This window comes from Engystomops pustulosus, chromosome 1 (assembly GCF_040894005.1).
Source record: "Engystomops pustulosus chromosome 1, aEngPut4.maternal, whole genome shotgun sequence".
NCBI classification, from domain to species: Eukaryota; Metazoa; Chordata; class Amphibia; order Anura; family Leptodactylidae; genus Engystomops; species Engystomops pustulosus.
In genome coordinates, this window is record NC_092411.1 from 191431709 (window position 1) to 191437630 (window position 5922).

Consider the following 5922-nt stretch of genomic DNA (forward strand, 5'->3'; position numbering starts at 1 on the left):
TTTTGCATTACTTTAATAATAACTTTCCAGCAGCTTCCTAATTATTTTATATAGCTTCTTATTATTCACTTGATTCGCTTGATTATTATATGTATTCCCCAATCAGGGCTGCTTTTAGAAAAAGTAGGGTCCCAAAATAAAACTATATTGTGAATAGTTACATTCAGTGAGTTTGCTCCCTTTAACCCTGCACAATAATAACACTTTGTGGTTTACAAACAGTAGTATAGTGAGACATTGGGGCAAATTTACTTACCTGGTCCTGTCGCAATCCTCGATTCGGGCGTTCCGACGAAGATGAAGTCCAGTGCGACTCACGAAGCTTGTGTGCCCGAGTTCCTGCATCCGTCGCTTCCCTGCCGAGGTCCGCTGAAGTTCACCTTCTTCTTCCCGGTGCTTGTAAGGCCCCTTCCACACTAGCGTTGCATTTCACGTCAGGGTGCAATGCGTGAAAAACTGACGTTTTTGGCTGCGTTTTTGTTCCATTTTTCCTTGGAGTAATTAGCGTTTTTGCGTTTTTCACGCCGTGTTGTTAGCTTTTTTTTGCGTTTTCGGCGCATTTTTCACGCACGAGTCAATGGAAGAATCGAGCATTTTTCAAAGGGACCATGGTTTGGGATTAAAATGGGTTATTTAATTGAAAAATAATGTCTTCTGATAAGTTGCAAACATCTGCGATCTATTCTTCACTGTTCCCCGTGTATATTATCTCCCGACATGTGAAGAACAATATATATGTGTGTGAAGAACACATTGCAGATGTTTAAATACATCTGCAATGTGTTCTTCACACATATATATTGTTCTTCACATGCTATTTTGGGCGCACCGTTCCGCGCGTATCTCCCGACAAGTAAGCAGATGTGCCGAACATCTGTAATCTATTCTGCACTGTGTTCTGCACTGTGTTTTTCTCTTAAATGATCCTGTGTTCACTGTGTGCACTGTTTTTATTCTATTCTTCACTATTCTTCATTGTGTTTTTTTAATTAAATGATCGTTCTCGAGCAGGGGAAATACTGTTATTCATGTCACCTAGCAACCCTTGCACTTGCACTTGCAATGACTGCGAGTGCAATGCGTTCTTGATGCATCTCCATAGACTTGAATGGGGCGGGAAAAACGCGCGTGACACGCAAAAGTAGAGCATGCTGCGGTTTTGACGCGCGTGAAAACGAACGCAAGCACGCGCGTGAAAACCAACGCTAATGAAGAAAGACCCATTGAATACAATGGGACAGAGTGCAATGCAAGTTCTGCGCGTGCATTTGACTCGCGCGTGAAAAACGCCAGTGTGGAAGGGGCCTAAGTGCTTCTTGCGACACAATTCGAAATGTTAAATCCTGCGCTTAGTCCGAATCTGTTGGGAATGAGGAAACTAAAATCCTGGCAGCTGCCGGGCACGCCTTCCCTCCCCCGCCTCGCTGTGTGCCCATAAAACAAGGAACGGCCATTCTAAATTTTAACCTCTGATAGGGATTTTTATGCAGGCCCCTAACTGCCCTCTTGACTTTTGTAAGGTGAGTCCTAATTAACCCTTTCATGGTTGTCCTGGTAGCAGGAACTTTAACATAAAACCAAGACACGTCAATCTCTTAGTGTATGTAAAGATCTTCTCCCGTTTAATATCTCAAATGCATAATATCACAGACAGAAGAGTCACCAAAGAGGCGTGAATAGTATACTGCAAAGCTATTGGTCATCAGCACATTCTATAAAAAGTTAATTAATTGTGCTCAGTTCTCAGAGACTTTGTACACAGATATTGTTTATACTAATTTGCTGAGAAGAAGATAAGCGGACTCCAGAATCATAATATAGAGCTAAAGATGAAGGACAGACTGGATTCTCATTAAATGTCAAAGGGAATTAGATGGCAGGCGAGCAAACAGGTTACATAAAATGAAGTTTGAATTACGAATTTAACTGGACAGTACTTTAACTGGACCCAGCGTGACCCTTGGCTAATACTTAAGATGGCGGACAGTAGTCAAGATGAAGATCTCAAGGGGTTAAAAGCTGTTTCTGATCGTTTAAGGGGTGCAGATTTGAAAATGTGTTGATTATATAGGGGGTTTTAATGCTAAATATGTAAAATTTCATTCAAAACAGTATTTATCCCCAAAATAGTCAATTCTGAAAATACGGAAATCGCTAATTGATTTGTAAGCCGCGTGACATCAAAATAAATGATCCAGACATTTAGAAAACTATAAAATTGTAAAGTAGACATATGGGAGATGTTATTCAACAACTTATTTAGGTGGTAAATCTATCTGCCTGAAAATGTCATGATTTCGAACATTTTTCAAAAAATGTGGGGAAAAAACAATCTCAGAAAACATCATCAAAAGTCACAAAAAACTGTACACTAAAGTTTTAATAAGTTGTTAGCGTTTTTTTTTTGGACAGGAGGTTTTAACCCCTTACCGACATGTGGCGTATTAGTACGTCACATGCCGGGTCCCGGTGCATGGAGAGGGCTCGCGGGCCGAGCCCTCTCCTTAGCCGATAAGACTTTGCTGCATATTGCAGCAAAGGCTTATCGGTAACACCCGTGATCGGTGCCAGCACCGGTCGCGGGTGTTCTCCTGCTGATTGCTGCCAGTGGCTTCAAAAAGATGGCGTGCCACCATCTTTCCGAGGATCGTCGCTCCCCGTGACGTCATCGGGGAGCGGCGATCCGTCGTCATGGTAGCCTCGGGTCTCACTAAGACCCAAAGCTACTTCGGCTTAACCCATGCATTACAATGTGCTATCAGCTCATTGTAATGTATGAGGAGTAAAATCCCCATATACTGCCATACTGTAGTATGGCAGTATATGATAGGATCGTACAGACATCCTAGGGTTAAAGTACCCTAGGGAGTCTGAAAAATAGTAAAAATAAAATTTAAAAAAGTAAAAAATTCAAATCACCCCCTTTTCCTAGAACTGATATTAATATAAATAAACAGTTAAAATAATAAACACATTATGTATCGCCACGTCCGAAAATGCCCGATCTATCAAAATATGATAACGTTTTTTCACAGCGTTTAACCCCTTAACGGAAAATCGCGCCCAAAGCCGAAAATGGCACTTTTTTGCCATTTAAAAAAAAATTAAAAATTCTATAAAAAGTGATCAAAAGGTCGCACAGTCCTAAAAATGCTAACATTGTAAACATCATCAAAATCCGCAAAAAACGACATCACCCACAGCTCCATACACTAAAGTGTAAAAAAGTAATTAGCCCCTGAAGTTGGAAAAATCCCCCCCAAAATTTTTGTACAGGAGGTTTTAATTTTTTTAAATGTACGAAAACATTATAAAACCTATATAAATTTATTATCCCCGTAATCAAACCGACCCAAAGAATAAAGTAGACATGTCATTTTGGGCGTACAGTGAAATCCGTAAAATCCAAGCCCACAAGAATACGGCACAAATGCGTTTTTTTTACCAATTTTTTTTCCCGCTTGCCAGTACACGGCATGGAATATTAAATACCACCATTTTGAAGTGTAATTTGTTACGCAGAAAATAAGCTGTCTGTACATGGAAAAATAAAAAAGTTACAGATTTTTGAATGGAGGGAAAAATGAAAACGTGAAAACGAAAAGGGGCTGCGGCGGGAAGGGGTTAAAGGGAACCTGTCACCACATTTTCACATATACAGCGAATGACGGTTCCTATAGAGACTTATTAACTAACTGACGCCCTTCTTTTAGCTAAAAATTGCTTTGCTTACATCCACATAAATCACCTTTTATGCTTCTCATCTGGCTCCTCCCATCTAATATTCTCCATGCCGTATGCCTTCTTGGTGGTCACAGTTCATGTCATGTGACCAGAGTGACAGCATCTCAGGTCCTTTAACCTCTTAACAATAGCAAACTGTACCTCATGCCTGTTTCTGACCACATAAAATCACAGCAGCCCCCATGGACTTCTACTCCTTTCCATCTGCTGTGATTTCATGTGATCACACACATGGTGTACAGTTTGCTATTATTAGAAGGCTAAAGGACCTGAGGTGATGTCACTCTTGTCAAGAATGCATTGTATAAAAAACATTGACACAATATTTCCCATCTATGCATAGATCTTTATATGTCTGTAGATGAATATTAGCAGACAGTCCCGAAGTACAAGGAGGCAGAGCAGTGATTTGAAGAGACAGAGAACTGTCAGCCAGAGTATTGGGTGTGGCTCCCTGCCAGCCTAAGAGAGATGAGTCACAGATACCAGACATGAGTCACTAAAGCTAATTTGCATATCAGAAAAATGTCTGTAATTAAGGTACAGTGCGTCACTGGCAGCATATTTAAGGTGATATGGGGGACTTGTAACGCTTTATCAGCAGCCATTGTTAGCCAGGGTGGTCAAAATCTGGTGGCAGGTCTTCTTTAATTTTTTCATAAATGTATGAAAACATGATAAAACCTACCGTATATACTCGAGTATAAGCCGACCGGAGTATAAGCCGAGACCCCTAATTTTGACACAAAAAACTGGAAAAACATATTGACTTGTGTATAAGCTGAGGGTGGGAAATGCATTGGTCACAGCCCCCCCCGGTATATAGCCTGCCAGTCCCCTGTACTATATAGCCAGTCTGTCGGTGCCGCGATGGATGCCGGGGAGCGTCAGAAGGCGAGTTCACTTTTTTTTTCTCCTTGACTCGAGTATAAGCCGAGTTAGGGTTTTTCAGCACATTTTTTGTGCTGAAAAACTAGGCTTATACTCGAGTATATATGGTATACAAATTTGATATCCCCATGAACGTAGCAATCCAAAGAAAAAAGAAGACATGTCATTTGGGGTGCAAAGTGAAAGTTGTAAAATCCAAGCCCACAAGAAAACTCAGCAAATGCGTTTTTTCACCAATTTCACTGCATTTGGAGCTGCCACAGGACTCTGCACGGACCGACAACGGCAGTGAGTAAGGGGTAGGGATATTGAGAGGAAAAGCTGTCAAAAAATAAGCTTGAACAACATTTGTCTGAAGTGTATGACCCCACATATTTATCAAAGGTGGTTTTTTCTGCAGCAATAATCAGGACAATAAAGGTTTTCTCACTCATTGTCGATAAATTATCAATACAATATTTCGAGCATAATGGAAATCAAAAATAGAAGGTGAACGGGAAGGTCTTATGTCACCTGTTGCATTCTATTATGAACAGTGGGAAAATTGACAGGAGCTGCTTTTATTCCACTTTTCAATAACTGAAAAGGGAACATAATTTACCGAACGTAGATTTAAGCCTTAGAATGATGCCACATCTTAGCGCTTTGTTTCTGTTTTGTAATGGAATCAAAACGCTAAGGCCCGTTCCACATTTGCGAGTGTGATGCGTTGGCCTAAGGGTGATGCCAAACGTGCCGTTTTTGGCCCGTTTTTAAACAGTCCGTCAAAAAATGCATGCGTTTTTGACCAATTTGAATTAAGAAAATTGGTCAAACGTGTCAAAAACTGATGCGTTTTTTTGAAAGACTGCTTAAAATCGGGCCAAAAACGGGTTCAATACGCGGCGTTTTGAAACCGTTTTTAAGCAAAAAGCATGCGTTTTGCTTAAAAAAGGGCCAAAAACAGATTCAAAACACGATGTGTGCCATCACCTTGAGGGCGCGTTCACACCCTTATCGCTTGTAAAGCTCTATTTCTACACTGACATCGGTAATGTGTGGGGTATCTTCAGCCAACAGAATACTGTGTGGTCAGAAGGAGCATCTAGACTGGTTCTTTGGGTTAGGCATATCGGTGAAGTGTTGGACACTGGAGCAGGTTATTCTGCCTGACACCAAGTTGTTAGGGCTTTGCTTTGGTGGAGAGTCTGGCACTAGGAGAAGGGGCACTGGCTGGCACTGCTTAGGGTGAGCCCGGGAATTCCTGGGTCTTCTTGACTATATTGCTCCTTAGCCACTAGGATGAAG